The following is a 16885-nucleotide window of genomic DNA, read 5'->3' on the forward strand; positions in this document are numbered from 1 at the left end:
TTGAGCATTGGCCTGCTAAACCCAGGGTTGTGAGTTCAGTCCTTGAGGGGGCCACTTAGGGATCTGGGGCAAAATCAGTACTTGATCCTGCTAGTGAAGGCAGGGGGCTGGACTCGATGACCTTTCAAGGTCCCTTCCAGTTCTAGGAGATAGGATATCTCCATTAATTTATTTAGTACTCCTGGGGGAATTCTGCGCCACTGTGTGCATGCATAATTAATGAGCCATGAATATTTTATTTTTTTGTGCAGGAAAAAAAGCTTCTGCGGGAATGTTCCTGCAGTTCCACCTTTTGTCCACCAGAGGGCACTGTGGCACTAGAACAGAGCAGCCACTCCCAGCTAGGGAAGAGAAAGAGCCTGCCTTCTTCACAGAGCCTGCCAGACCAGGTCAAGAGACAGAAGATATGGGGAGACAGACAGCATGGGGCTGCTGCAGGGTCAGATAGGGGCTCATAAGGGCTAGTGGGGGAGGAAAGACTGGGTCAGGGGCTGAATGGGAGTTAAGGCGCAGGGCCACATGAGCAGAGGGGGAAAGGGTGCAGGGCCACATGGGAACAGGGGTGTGTAAGTGGGGGGTGGAGGGACATGTGGACAGGGGGTTCAAGGACACATAGGGGTGCAGCAAAGATGTGCCTGACTGAATGGGAGAGGCTAGGGGTCAGCCAGAGTCTGCATAGGGGAAAGCCCCCTAACAGTCCCTCCCCAACCCCCCAAAAATCTGTTCCAGACTTTTCCCACTCATACCAAACAACCCTTCAAGTTCACACACAGACTTTTTCTCGACAATTACTTCCCTCTCCCTCAACTCCTCCGTTACCCCAACTCCCCCAAGCCTTTGCACTGCCTCTAAGGGGTGTGGGAAATACAGTTCTGTATTGAAGTTTAAATGAATTATTACTCAGAGTTCTGTATTAATATGTCTAGTAAGGAATCTACTTGTCAAAAACATTTTTTGAATCTTTTATGTTGTCTCTATTATTAGAGACATATTTGATGACCGGTATTTTGAAATAAAGGACCAAAAATAATCAAAACTGCTGTGATTATATTGACAAATAAAATATGCAAAATTTTGCAGAATTTGAAAATATTGTGCGCAGAATTTTTTTGGTGCAGAATTCCCCCAGGAGTAAACCAAAATTCTTACTCAGGCAAGACACCCGTTAGCCTAAAAAACAAAAAAAGGACATGACTTCTTACTAAGCAAGCATAACAATTTATCAAATGAATACCACCTGCTGGCATGAAACAGAAAATATAAAACACATGTACCCCTCCACAAACCAAAATCTACATGAACTTGTCAAATCTGACAAGTGCTGAAAAAAGCTCTACAGCTGAAACTTTGACATCAACATCTGCAGCCTCCTTCCCTGCTGGTTCTTTTCTCAAAATGTTATTTTTTCAAAGTAAATAAGATGTGGGGTTGTTTTTGTTTGGTTGGTTTGTTTCATTTTAATGAAGCAGCATGTGGCTTCTGGTGGAAGATGGGTTTTTCATACCATATATTTGATGCTAAAACAGCAGCAATGGAAAAATTGTCCACCACTGAGAAAAAAAGAACTGCATATTGTTTTAAGAGATTTCAGTGATTTCCTACATGTGCAAAGTATGAGAGATAATTTCCTTCTTCTTTATCCTCCCACACTCGCAGGTGCTTAGGGCATCCACCAGCTTATGCTATTTATTCCAGTCTTGTGCTGGTCTGTTTAGGCTTCTGATTGTCATGTTGATTGTTTTGGCTTCTTTCTCCGTTGTTCTGATTAATGTTTCTCTAGATTGCCCTCGCTCTCTGTTTCCAGCTCGTGTCCATGTTATTGCCATCAAACTCATGATGGTGGCATCCTTAAAGTGTGTCCTAAATATGTCCATCATTGTGTTCTTACAATATTTGATGTTTTAGATTGGTTTGCTCTACTTAGAAATTCTGATGTTGCAAGAAACTCTTTGCAATGGACTCTGAAGATCTTTCACAGACATTTAACTTTGGAATGAGCAGATCTTCTCACCAATTTCTGTTGTGGATTTCCTTGACTCTGTCCATAAAGGAGGACAGACATGAGCCCTTTGTTAAAAATTCATATTTTGTGTCAGTGCCAATCATACTACTATTCCAAATATTTAAAATTCATGTAAATTATTTGCTACTTTAGATATTTGTTACTTGACATCTAGCATGGTGTCAACTCACTGTACATATCCCTTCCTCAATACGTAAAATAACTTACTTCTTCTAGTGTTTCTTTCTCCACTCTAATGATTACTTTTGTTCCCTATGTACAAAGTATGTACACAGCATAAATGTACAAGTTAATACACAAAGTATGAAAAATATTGTTTCATTACAGGGAAAAGTTGGGAAAGAAGGCAATTTGCTAAGTATTAGAAATGCAAGATCAAAAGTAGAAATCTTTAGAAGGACCCTGGGCCTGGATTCTGCAGTCACTTACAGCAGTGTCCATCAAAGACACTGTGGTTACATGGACAGAAAAAACTGTAAATGAGAGCAGAATCAGGGCCTGTAAGTTTATTTGCAGGATACGGTCCCAGAGATTAATCACATCAAAGCAAGAGGCAAGCCAAAGACATCCAACTGCAAAGTAAAGACATGCAATAATAGTAATAGTCATCATTGTGACAGGTTCGTTTACAGAGATCCCCTTGGGACTATCGCCTGATGTGCTGAAATTACCTCTGAGCCAGTTTTCCCTGCCAGCGAGGGACTCCAGAACCCTGCCTTGTTGAGTCAGACATGCTAGCCTGTTGAAACACAGACCCAGAGTCTGGGCCATGTCCCCAAAGGTGCAGACTTTAACTAAAAACAGCTCAGCAGTTACCTGTCTCCAGCACCCAGACCCCAAATGGTATCCAACCCCCACCCCCCAAATCTGTTTTACTGTGTATAAAGCTTATATAGGGTAAATTTGTAAATTGTTTGCCCTCTGTATCACTGAGAGATATGCACAGCTGTTTGCTCCCCCAGGCATTAATCACTTACTCTGGGTTTATTAATAAACAAAGGTGATTTTATTAAGTATAAAAAGTAGGATTTAAGTAGTTTCAAATAATAACAGCCAGAACAAAGTAAGTCACAAAGCAAAATAAAACAAAAACACGCAAGTCTAAGCCTAATACATTAAGAAACTGATTACAGGTAATATCTCACTCTCAGAGATGTTCCAATAAGCTTCTTTCACAGATTAGACTCCTTCCTAGTCTGGGCCCAATCCTTTCCCCGGTACAGTCCTTGTTAGTTCCAGCAGACATTTCAGGTGGTAAGCAGGGGTTTTCTCAGGACTGACAGCCATGATTATCTGCTATAGCTACAACCAAAATAAAGTACTGACTCTGAAGTTTGACAAGGAAAGAATTGTAGAGATTTAATGGATTTTTCAGCTTCAGTGTTTTGTTACTCTCTTGGTAGGCAGATTTAAACAGGTTTTACCCATTCAAAAGCAAGTTAAATAAACTGTTCTGTGAATAAGTCAAATACGCTGAAGCTAACAACGACAACAAACACCAACAAAAGGATACTTTATCAGAAGCTTTATCCTCCTCCTCTGACAAAGATCACCAAACCATCTGGTAGCTCAGTACATGGTAACTGGAACACCAACATCTGGACAGACCCAAGGGAAACCTCAGACAAAAATTAAACCATTGGCCTGAAGAAAGGTTTTGATACCATTACTGTTGAGTATGCCCTAGCTACCAATGAATTACAGCTAGAAATGTAAGGTGCTTGCTTTAAGTTAGAATGCCCTCACTGGCTTGGTTCCAGTTACCTCAGAGGTCACCTCTCTCCTTTACAACACTATTGTAGCTGATCAGCAGAGGTGCTCAAGTTCACTCTATTTAAACAGGGGGATGATGAGAGACCATTTGCCATGAGGGGTCTTCAACACCGGAAAAGTTTTTTCTTAATTGGTCTCTAAGAGACTGGATTTGTTAATCTTCTGGGCATGGTTTGAAGCCTACCTTTTATCTCAAGTGGACTATGGAGGTTTGGCAGTTAGGCAGCATTTTTTTCCATCCTGTGTAGGACTCTACTAAAGTGAAGACCTGTTCAGCTCAGCTGAAGAACTGATTTATTGTGTTGTGACACATTTTTGCGGCTGTGGGTTTTAAATAGTGTGAGGTGCCTCAAGATTGGGAAAGATGCCAAATGCATGAAAATGAATAAAATAATGTGCAGTTGGTTAACAGCAGCAGCTCAGCAAGCAGCACAGTGCATTACTATACAGTGTGTTGGGACCCTTCCTTGTTAGGTTACCATCACCTACATCTCATAGCAGGAATATTCCAATTCCCTAGATTTTCCTATACTCTACAGAACCTACCACTGGCATATCCAATGCTCCTACAGGCTTTCACACACATGGTGTAGGTAAGCTAATACTGTGTGTGATATTACACACCATATTCTTTATGGAAATATGCTTATGTTATGGATATGACAGAACAGAGGTACTTTATGCAAGATGGGTCTTGTAAGATATCATTGGAAAGGTTAAAGTTTACTGAATGTGATTATCCAATCGGTATGCCTGTATCATTTCTGTATCTAAAATTAGGAATATGGACTATGTAACAATTACAACTGGGTGTGTATTGGGAAGACACCCACCAGAGGAGCGAGGAGCGGCACCAGGAGCCGCAAACAGGGCTGCTAACAGGGGAGTTTAAGTGGGAGTTTACAGGGGGAGGTGGAAGGGGAGGCAGGAGGGTGTGCTCTGTGTCCCCAGGAGCAGCAGGCAGAGACCGCAGCAGCCATGAACCAAGCAGCAGGGGACACAATGCAGATGATTGCATGTTGCAGCTGTGGTATGTACATGGTTCTCGCTGGGGAGCCTGAACAAAGGTATGTTTGCATGAAATGCCGCCTAATAGACCTGCTAGAGGAAAAGATTAGAGGGCTCCAGATGCAGGTAGATACTATGGTAGAGTTTAGAAGGGGATTCGAGCAGCTAATGGAGCAGAAGCTGGGTGTGGCAGAAGGGGAATGCTCTGGGATGCAAGTGGAAGCACAGGCTATGGTCTGTGAGGGGGGAAGGTCAGGGGCAGAGCAAGATCAGTGGAAGCATGTGACTGTGAGGAGCAGGCCAAGGAAAAGGAGGGCTAGTGAGGGGGGAATAGAACTCAGGAACAGGTTTGAGTGTTTGGATAACGAGGAAGAGAGGCAGCAGGTGGTAACTGATGGTGGGAGGCAGAGGAAGAAGAGAAGAGCGGCTAGTCCAATAGAGAGAGGGCAGGAGTTGATGGAGACAGCGCCAATACCGGGCCCCAGTAGGATAGAGGATGGCACTAAGGGGACTATAAGGGAAAATAGAGAGACACAAGAGGTACGACTACAGGGAACAGGGGATAGATTTGTACAGAGTACTGTCACCAGGCAAAGGCAGGTTTATGTGATTGGAGACTCCTTGCTGAGGAGGTTGGACAGGCCTGTGACCAGAGCAGACCCTGAAAACAGAAGGGTGTGCTGTCTGCCGGGCGCTAAGATAAGGGATGTGGACCTGCAGTTGAAAAGGATCCTAAAAGGAGCAGGTAAGAACCCTTTGATCATCCTTCACGTAGGAACGAACGACACGGCTAGGTTCTCGCTAGAGAGAATTAAGGGAGATTATGCGAGGCTGGGGAAGACCCTTAAGGAAGTGGAGGCTCAGATTATCTTTAGTGGGATTCTGCCTGTTCCTAGAGAAGGACAGCAAAGGGCTGACAGAATTGTGAGGATAAATAGCTGGCTAAGGGAGTGGTGCTATAAGGAGGGCTTTGGGATGTATGGCCACTGGGAGGCTTTCGGGGACAGACAGCTATTCTCGCGGGATGGACTTCACCTGAGTAGGGAGGGAAATAGACTTCTGGGAGGGAGGCTGGCTCATCTCATCAAAAGGGCTTTAAACTAGGAACTCGGGGGAGACGGTTGGGAGATGTTCAGTTAATCTCCACGCCAGAGTCCAACACTGAAAAGGAGAGGGAGGAGATAAGCACAGACATAGGTAGGGGTAGGGAATTGGACATAAGAAAGAGGGGGCAAATGGACAGCATGGGGTCCGTTCCAAATTGCATGACTAATGGGAGAAAGGATAGACAGCATACGGTAAGATGTTTATACACCAATGCGAGAAGCCTAGGTAACAAAATGGAGGAGTTGGAGCTCCTGGTCCAAGAAATGAAACCTGATATCGTAGGAATAACCGAAACGTGGTGGAACGGTAGTCATGACTGGAGTACAGGTATGGAAGGGTATGTGCTGTTTAGGAATGACCGGAAAAAAGGTAAAGGTGGGGGAGTGGCGTTATATGTCAATAATGAGCTAAAATGTAAAGAAATAATAAGTGATGGAATGGATAAGACGGAGTCTGTATGGGCAATAATTACACTGCATAAAAGAACTACTAGAGCCTCCCCCGAGATAGTGCTTGGGGTGTGCTATAGACCGCCGGGATCTAGCCTGGAGGCGGACAGAGAACTACTTAATGTTTTTAGGGAAGTAAAAACTGATAAGAACTGTGTCATCATGGGGGACTTTAACTTCCCAGATATAGATTGGGTAACAAATGCTAGTAACAATAATAGGGCTCAGATGTTCTTAGACGTGCTAGCAGATGAATTCCTTCATCAAGTAGTAACTGAACCGACGAGGGGGGATGCCATTTTAGATTTAGTGCTGGTGAGTAGTGAGGACCTCGTTGAAGAAATGGTTGTAGGGGACAACCTTGGCTCGAGTGACCATGAGCTAATTCGGTTTAAAGTAAATGGAAGGATTAACAGAAATGATACTGTAACTAAGGTGTACAATTTCAAAAAGGCCAACTTTAATAAATTAAGGCAACTACTTAGGGAAGTGGATTGGGCTAACATACTTAGGGATCTAAAGGCAGATGAAGCCTGGGATTATTTCAAGCAGAAGTTGCATGAGATGTCTGAGGCCTGTATCCCGAGAAAGGGAAAACGATTAGTGGGCAGGAGATTTAGACCTAGCTGGATGAGCGGGAGTCTCAAAGGGGCGATTAAGAAAAAACATAAAGCGTACAGAGAATGGAAGAAGGGAGGGATCAGCAAGGAAACCTACCTTAGTGAGTTTAGAGCATGTAGGGATGCGGTGAGAAAGGCCAAAAGCCGTGTAGAGTTGGACCTTGCAAGGGGAATTAAATCCAACAGTAAGAGGTTTTATAGCCATATAAATAGGAAGAAAACAAAGAAAGAGGAAGTGGGACCGCTGATGAATGTGGATGGAGTGGAAATTAAGAATAATCTAGGCATGGCACAATATCTAAATGAATATTTTGCTTCGGTCTTTAATAAGGCTAATGAAGGGTTTAGGAATAGAGGGAGTAGGACAGAGGGGAATAGAGGAGGGGGGATAGACATTACAGTATCAGAGGTGGAGGCCAAACTTGACCAGCTAAACGGGACTAAATCGGGCGGACCGGATGATCTTCATCCTAGAATATTGAAGGAACTGGCGCGAGAAATTGCGAGCCCCTTGGCGACAATTTTTAATGAATCTGTAAACTCGGGGGTGGTACCGTTGGACTGGAGAATAGCTAATGTGGTTCCTATTTTCAAGAAGGGGAAAAAAAGTGACCCGGGTAACTACAGGCCTGTTAGTTTAACTTCTGTAGTATGTAAGGTCTTGGAAAAAATTTTGAAGGAGAAAGTAGTTAAGGACCTTGAGGTGAATGGCAATTGGGACAAATTACAACATGGGTTTACGAAAGGCAGGTCGTGCCAAACCAACCTGATCTCCTTCTTTGAGAAAGTAACAGACCTTCTAGATAAAGGAAATGCGGTGGATCTAATATACCTCAATTTTAGTAAAGCGTTTGATACGGTTCCGCATGAGGAATTATTGGTTAAATTGGATAAGATGGGGATCGATAGGAAAATCCAGAGGTGGATAAGGAACTGGTTAAAGGGGAGACTGCAGCGGGTAGTACTGAAAGGTGAACTGTCAGATTGGAGGGAGGTCACCAGTGGGGTTCCTCAAGGTTCAGTTCTGGGTCCGATTTTATTTAATCTATTCGTTACTGACCTCGGAATCGAATGTAGGAGTGGGCTGATAAAGTTTGCGGATGACACAAAGTTGGGAGGCATTGCCAACTCGGAGAAAGATCGGGATATTCTGCAGGGAGACTTGGATGACCTTGTAAATTGGAGTATTAGTAATAGGATGAGATTTAATAGTGAGAAGTGTAAGGTGATGCATTTAGGGATGACTAATAAGAATTTCAGTTATAAGCTAGGGACGCATAGGTTAGAAGTGACTGAGGAGGAGAAGGACCTCGGAGTCCTGGTTGATCGCAGGATGACTATGAGTCGGCAATGCGACGTGGCTGTGAAAAAAGCTAATGCGATCTTGGGATGCATAAGGCGAGGTATTTCTAGTAGGGACAGGGAGGTGCTGCTTCCGTTATACAAGGCGCTGGTGAGACCTCACTTGGAGTACTGTGTGCAGTTCTGGTCTCCTATGTTTAAAAGGGATGAACTGAAACTGGAACGGGTACAGAGAAGGGCAACTAGGATGATCCGAGGAATGGAAAACCTTTCCTATGAAAGGAGACTAGAGGAGCTTCATTTGTTTAGCCTAACCAAAAGAAGGCTGAGGGGGGATATGATTGCTCTCTTTAAATATATCAAAGGGATAAATACCAGGGAGGGAGAGGAATTATTTCAGCTCAGTGCTAATGTGGACACGAGAACGAATGGATATAAACTGGCCATGGGGAAATTTAGGCTTGAAATTAGATGAAGGTTTCTAACCGTCAGAGGGGTGAAATTTTGGAACAGCCTTCCGAGGGAAACGGTGGGGGCGAAAGACCTCTCTGGCTTCAAGATTAGGCTAGATAAGTTTATGGAGGGAATGGTTTGATGGGATTACGGGATTCTAATCAATTAGGCAATAACGGCCATCGCTGGTAAAATGAGGGTCTGGCTAGAGAATCTTGCCTGTATGCTCGGGGTTCTGCTGATCGCCATATTTGGGGTCGGGAAGGAATTTTCCTCCAGGGTAGATTGGCAGTGGCCCTGGAGGTTTTTCGCCTTCCTCCGCAGCATAGGGCAGGGGTCTTTAGATCACGATCTGGAGACTTCAACAGCAGAGTTAAGGGAAAGTGGGGGGGGTCAGCTTTTGTGGCCTGCATCATGCGGGAGATCAGACTAGATGACCATATTGGTCCCTTCTGACCTAAAGTCTATGAGTCTATGAGATGACAGGCCATCAGATTTGATGGGCCATTAGGACGGAACAATAAGACCATGAAGATACTAATCTCTCTCCCTCCTGGGACGTGTCTGGGGGATGTAACTGCGACACTACTAGATCAGGTGGTCTTGTCACCGGATACTAAACATTTTCTGGGACTTCTTGTAACTTCCACTAAAAGGAAAGGGGGGACAAATTTGGGAAACAAAAGGATTCCTGCCATATGTAACCCTTATTAAGGGTGGGGAGGAAGGCAAATGGGACTTCTCTCCCTGGCCAGTCTGCCCAAGAAGACAGATTGTTAAAGACACCTGAAGGGAAGGCAAGGGGGGAGACAGGGGTCCAGTCTGAAAAGAAATAAAACTGGAACTCTAAGACACAGAAACTTTGCAACCTGCCTAAAACAAAATTTAGGGTAAGAAATTACATTTTGTAACCGGTTTCTTAACTATATTGAGCATAGCTTGCGGATTTTGTTTTATTTGCTCAGTAATCTGCTTTGTTCTGTCTGTTACCTCTTAGAGTCACTTAAAATTCACCTTTTTTAGCTAATAAACGTATTTCTTGTTTATAATATAACTCAGTTTGTGCAATTCGTGGGGGGGGGGAAACTGTGCATACCTTCCTCCACATTGAGGGAGGAGGCGGATTTCATAATATATCTTTGAGTCTGCACTCCAAGGGAATTGGACACCTGAGTGCTGGGGCAAGTCCCTTAAAGCGGAGTCTTCCCAGAGCTGATCTCAGTGTCTGTGTCTTTCTGTTGCTGGGTGTGGCCCTGCCTGTGTGCTGGAGGAGCCTTAATAGCCTGGCTCAGCAAGACAAGTAAAAAGGGTGCACGGGTTGGCAGTACAGGAGGGCTCAGCGGTATCCCAGTACATCAGGTGGCATCCTAAGGGGTGCAACCTGACACACTGTGCAATACATAAACGATTTTATGCACACCTCGCTGTCCCCAGGGGGAAGAGTTTTTCTCAAGCAGGTTTTGTTGTAGTGATTCTCACAGGGCCTGTTCAAATCTCCCTCTGTTAACTGCTCCTACTACACTAATATACTGTATCCACTGAGGTGTCCACTTTGGGTCAGATTCTGATCTCTGCTACACTGGTGTAAATCCAGAATGAGTTACTCTAGCTTTGCACCAGAGTAATAGATCAGAATTTGACCATATGCACGCCAGGGTAACTCAGGTCAGATTCTGACCCGACATCCCCCAGTTGATGAGGGGCAATGGATCATTTAGTGCATCTACACATATATCAAATTGCAAACTAAAATCCTTTGTATAAATCCTTGTAGTTATGGAAGTTTATCCTACTGTTTTTGGAACAGAATATTAGAAAAGCTTTGTAAAGAGTAACAAAGTAAAGGCTATAATCATACATACTACTTACTTTAGAAACAACAAAATTGTCTCTAAGATAAAAATGCACAAATTGTACTGAAGTCAATGAGCTCTGTGTGCAAATACCTGAGGCCCTACGTGAGTCAATGTACTGCTCCGAAAAGGTAAACCTCTGCCTTGGGAAAGTGAGATGTTTCATTTTCTGTGGCAGCGTTCATATGTAAGAATCACCTTTGGAGGTATCCTCCTGTGCTTTTAATTCCCTAGCAGTTGCTTCTATTTACAGGTTAAGTTTATTGGTGTATGAACCCGACCTAACATGCCCTCATTCTGACACTGAAGAAAGCCTGGCACTGAAGTGGAAATTCATGTTAGTGTACTGCTGTATAGACTGACAGTAATATCTCTGGGTAAGTGCATTATAGTAGAAATCATTTGCACTGGGACTAGGGAAAGAGCATATAGAAGCTAAACAAGTCAGAAGGTGAAGTCTTCACATCCATGGTTTTGGCAAATAAGCCCAAGTTTTAGGGATTTCTCTTTGTTCCTTACATCTTTCCAATCATATCTTAATAAAAATACTATTGTTTTTAAAAAACAGAAACAGGTGTAAGTAAAACTTCAAAGCCTGCTCCTCTCTGCATTTGTATTAATGATCCAAAAAAGGCTACAACTTCAGAAACCAAGTTATGGGAGGAGAAAATAGGACAGCAACACATTTGCTTGTGCACAATTTTAAGAGGTGACAATTCCCTTACCACCATGAAAACCATTTTCTGAAGAATATGTGTCAAAATAGCTTCTAAAAAAATGTTTCCTTCTCAGGTCACAGTGCACAGCAGCTCTGCACACACATCACATTTGAACATGTATGCTACGCACACTTTCAACATCTGCAACATTCGGGATTTTCTGCACTCGTTTAGCAAGCACCTACAGAAGGTTAAAAAAAAAAAGCCAACATCCCACCCCCACCCCCACAAGTGCAATGGGATTATCAAGATGTGAGAAACTTGAGAAAATTACCCTTTAACTACTCCGTTAAATTCTTGACAGGCATTGCTCAAACAAACAGTAAATATGCTTCCCCACTAAATTTTCCAGAGTGGGGTGCCTTGTGTGACGGTGATTAATAGAATCAGATCATAGGAGCTAGAGATTAAATTGACCTATTTGGTCATCTTGTCCATCTTCCTGCCAGTGCGGAATTGTTCCATACAGTGTATTCTTAAATGCTGTGTGCAACTTAATTTTAAAATGTCTCCAGCAATGTAGTTTCACCACTTCCCTTAGAAGATATTTCACAGCGTAACAGGTCCCATCAGAAGCTTTTCCTGATATTCAGCCTAACTGTTCCTTTACTTAATCACATCCCATTACTTGGAGGAACTATAAAATAATAAATACTCCAAAGCCTGTGTGATTCCAAAAGCTTTAATGAGACTTTGATGGCTAAAATACAGCATAACACATTAGAAGTGAGTGTTCTGGCAGAGCTCGCTTTTGCGAATAATAACTATATCATGTTCTCTTCCTCGTCAGCGCCTTTTCTTTAAGTCACATTTTGAAATCCCTAGCAAGGGGAGAAAAATTAAAAAACGTAACATGCATAAAAGAAGTGCATACAATAGATGAAACCATCGCTGTTGATGGAAGCCAGCAAAGCTCCTCCTTTCAGCTGAGCTCATGGTGCACTGACTTAGACAATGAGACGGCAGTTCCATGATTGAGTTCTGCCACACACAATTAATTTGTGGAGTGGTGTGTTTGTCTGAGAGGTTCTACTTTTAGACTGGCAGGTACTACTCTGCAAACATTTGTATTAACCAGACGTATAAGGTCTGAAATCCACTGACTATTTTTAGAAAGTGAGAACTCCATTCATGCGGAATGACAAGTTGGATGCACTTGGCATCTGAAAACAATTCCTGGGGCTTACTATTAACCGCAAATAAGAAACCGTTGGTATGGCCCTCTTTTCACTCATCTGTCTTATCTGTGTATGTAGTGAAAAACGGTGTTGTGATCAAGACACTAGGCTAGTGTCAGAGTCATCGGCTGAGGCTGGAGCGGATGTAGGCTGGAATAGGGGCTGACTAGCATGGAAAAAAGCATGGTTAGAAGCAATCTGTTGAAATTACTGGCAACGGGAGCGTTCCTAGCCAGATAGTGACCATTAGCAGCTTGGAGAGACTGCATCCCATAGGAGCTTATATACCTGCCCTGGGATCACCTGGGGTGGGTCCTTACCTATGGATTGGCTGAACCCTGGTTGAATGGCATGGGTCCTATCATAAGACCTGAAGGTAACTGCCTAGGATGATTCATCACACACTCTGGCTCAGGGATAACTCCTCAGGCTTAAGCAGGCTCAGAGGTACCACAGATGGAACTCCGGAGATGTAGGTTCACTTACTGACTCTGAAATGTAATTCCTGTGTGACCTTGTGCAAGTCCATTAGAGAGCCACACTTAGGTTGCACAACCCTGTACAACAAAAAGATCTGCAACAGCTTCCTGTGTGATCAGCATGCAATGGGAATTGCAAATGCTGGAGGATTTGCTGTTATGTGGACCCTCCTGCACTCCTACCAGTTCACAGAAGGGATGCATGAAGGCCTCAGAGCCACAGCAGTAGCCAAATAATAGCTCCACAGTTGGAGGTGCAGAAAGGGATTCCTCTGCACCATTTCCCTAGCTTAGCTCTTCTACTCTAAGCCCAGCTATTCTATTTCTTTCTTCTATGTCCAGCCCAGCTATGCTACTCAGGCTGGAAGCTGAGCTAATGATTTGGCCAGTGAGGTTGATCTAGGGTGAAATCCACTCAATAGTAAAACTCCCAGGAGACAGGATTTCACCTCCAATCCTTTACTTTACAGAAGCAAGTTTTGCCCACAGGGACAGCTATAAACATAGCAGGGTGCAGTATACGAGTCTAATGCTCCAATAAATCTTTACTGTATGTGCTCTTTATATAGGTATGTGCCCAATACTGTATGCACTGTTTAGTGTTATGGGCTAATTAGTCAATTTGTGTGCCTGTGTAGGGGTGCAATTACCTGCAATTACTGCCTGGAACAATACTGTCAATTTTGCATGCAAAACTTGCATACACTTTTTCAAGTAGCTATGAATAGTCATCTGTGCTTTGGATAAATAATAAGCTCTTAAAACAAAAAACAAAAAAAATCCCAATCTTTATTTTTATTGGAGGACAGATTAGAAGGCATACAAATGCATCAATTAAAATCTATTCAACAGCTCTCTTCTTAGCCCTGAGGGAAGTTTCTGCTTCCTTTTCATAGAATGAATTCTCTCAAAGGCCTAGGCTGGAAATTAAGGATTCCATCAAGTAAAAATAACAATTCCACTGCAGAGGATGGGAATTGCTGGTTTTCATTTTGAATACTTCATTGGGAGTTCATAGCAGAAAGGATTTAATAGCAGACTTAAGGCAAAGGTTGTGCTCACTAACGAATTATATTACTACTAAGTGAAAGATGATGTTATTATTTAATACTTTTCCTTCACATAAACATTTAGCATCATTCTCTTACATTCCGAAAAATTTTACATGACCACTATTTTTTTCATATACTGGCTTTACTTTTCCTAACTTTATTGGTGAATGTTATGAAAATGGAATATAAACTGGAGCCTTCAATCTGACAGTATTTTGAACGCGACAGCCAGCTACTGAAATTACTATCTAAATGCAATCTAATGGAATAATATACAATATTTTAATGGTTTTCTTGAAGTGAAAAACTCTGCATGCTTTGTATTAATTTGAATGAAGTGAACAAAGGATCTGATTAGATTATTAGATTTAATGAAAAAAGAACAAAGACAAATTTAGCTAACAATGAATGCATTCTACAAGGTACAAGTACAAGGTAAGAGGTATGTGCACTGTATGTTTCTGGAACACATCATATTAGTGTGTCTTAATTATAGTAGAAACTTCTTCCTTCATAGCAAGATCATCCAAAATTTTGCTAATATCATGCCTTAGAGAGCTACAACATAGGACATTTTCATTAACTATTTATCTGTTCCCATAGAATTTGGCTCAAAGTGTTGAGAATGAATAGCATTCCTTATAAAACAGCTAGATTATTATATGCAGGAAGAAATATAGTTCTCCCTATGAGAGGAATTAGTAAGACACTGTAAATAACATCTGCACTCTTACTGTACATCGTTTTGGTGACAGACGGTACCGCCATGGAGTCTGATCAACGTTACCACTGAAGCAAAGCCAATTATCTTGATATGTTTGTATGACAAATTGCTGTTATTAGTCAACATTAGGATGTTCGATGAAGTTCCATGAGGCAGACATTAACCCCAGACAGTCTTGTTTTGTACTCTCAAAAGTATCTATGTAAAAATTTAACAGGCGTGGGGGAGGTGGGAGGAGATTTATTCACTTTCAGTTACAGCAGGGGCGGGCAAACTTTTTGGCCTGAGGGCCGCATCGGGTTTTGGAAATTGTATGGAGAGCCGGTTAGGGGAGGGGGTCGTGGCCTGGTCTCCCCCCCATCTTCCCCCCCCGGAACCCTTCCCCCCCACTCCCTGTCCCCTGACAACCCCGGGAACCCCCGCCCGACTGCCCCATCCAACTCCTCCTCTCATTCCTGACAGCCCCCCCGGGACCCCTGCCCCATCCAACCACCCCTTCTCCCTGTCCCCTGACCGTCCCCGGAACCTCTGCCCCTGACTCCCCCCTGCCGCCCCAGCCAACCCCTCCTCTCATTCCTGACTGCCCCCTGGAACCTCTGCCCCCATTCAACCCCCGTTCCCCACCCTCTGACTGTCCCGACCCATATCCACACCCCTGACCAGCCACCCAAACTCCCCTGCCCTCTATCCAACCCCCCGCTCCCTGCCCCCTTACCACGCTGCCTGGAGCACCAGTGGCTGGCGGCGCTACAGCCGTGCCACCCGACTGGAGCCAGCCACGCCATCGCCACTGCGCAGCACAGAGCACCGGGTCAGGCCAGGCTCTGCAGCTGCGCTGCCCCAGAAGCTCGCAGCCCGCCACCCAGAGCGTTGCGCTGGCAGCGCAGTGAGCGGAGGCTGCAGGGGAGGGGTCTGGGGCTAGCCTCCAGGGCCAGGAGCTCAGGGGCCGGGCAGGAGGGTCCCACAGGCCGGATGTGGCCCGCGGGCCGTAGTTTGCCCACCTCTGAATTATAGCATACCATAATTTCCAGACATATTTTCCCCCTAATTTCTAGCCCTGCAACTCATCCTGGAATCTGAAAGAGTTAGGCTGTGTTGTTCTTTCAGCCTCTCACATTGTCCTTTCAGCCTCTGACATTGTCATCAGTGAGAAAGGTTCTACAATTTCATCTTAGCTGAATTTTGCTCATGTGTAATGCAAAACAGAATCCAGCTCCCTCTCCCGTAGCTGTACTGGCTTTGCAGAAATAAGAGTAAAATCTCGTTTTATCTACATAAAATAAGCTGTTAACTCCAAATCTCTTGAGCTACTGGTAGGGGAAACCACAGTTTCTGTAGCTACAGCGGTAGAAAGGCTCTTGGTATTTCTGCTCACCTGCTGTCACTGCAATTCTGTCAGCTCTGCCTGCTGGAGTATGGGAAGTAGGAAATCTTAAGCCTCCTTGAAAGACCACTCTTCAATTGAGGGTACAAGCAGATACACCAGGAGGAGAACTGATGGGCCCTGTAATTCCCTGAAACTGGTGTGGGAGAGGAGGGATACATGACATAGGATGACTTTGGGAAGCAGATAACAGACAACTGTCCATTAGAAGACACCACCGAGAAGGGGGATTTTAAAATCCATGGAGGCAGAGGAGACATTGCTGAAGGGATTGCATGCAATAAAAGGCAGCCCAAATACTTGGAGCAAAATATCTGAGTGATATTTAAGCCAGTATTGAAGCTATTCAAATTTTTTTAGTCAGTCGCACATTCCTACTCCATTTTGTTTGTGAAATTATCATGCATTTTTGGGATAGGAAGAATTATGGGTTATCGCCCTTACCTAGATTTCTTGTCTCACTTCAGCTCAGTGGGGTTGTTGTAAGAGCACGACAATCCTTCTACTGCAAGCAAGCAAGCTCTCAAAACAAGGAGAAATGGTACTTTGTGCACCTCTCATTTGAAATTTTCTTCTGCCATTGCAGAGGCCTCAGGCACTGGTGCACCTCAGTCTCCTATTCTCCGCCTATGGTGAATAGTCTAGTCTGCTGTGGGCCATAATACTTTGATTTAATTTTGACTGTTGGGTGGTGGTGGTGGTCTGTGAGATGCAGGAGGTCTAAGATGATGATCTGAGGGTCCCTTCTGGCTTTAAAGTTT

General features: G+C 43.8%; 1 protein-coding gene across 2 annotated transcripts in view; it reads right to left on the reverse strand.

Moving 5' to 3' along the window:
• The window catches only part of LOC112103624 (thiamin pyrophosphokinase 1-like), a 599015-nt gene that overhangs the window by 213993 nt on the left and 368137 nt on the right, over positions 1 to 16885 (reverse strand). The window lies entirely within an intron of this gene.

The sequence above is a fragment of the Terrapene carolina genome, unplaced genomic scaffold (assembly GCF_002925995.2).
Source record: "Terrapene carolina triunguis isolate 2854851 unplaced genomic scaffold, T_m_triunguis-2.0 Scaffold179, whole genome shotgun sequence".
Lineage (NCBI taxonomy): Eukaryota > Metazoa > Chordata > Testudines > Emydidae > Terrapene > Terrapene triunguis.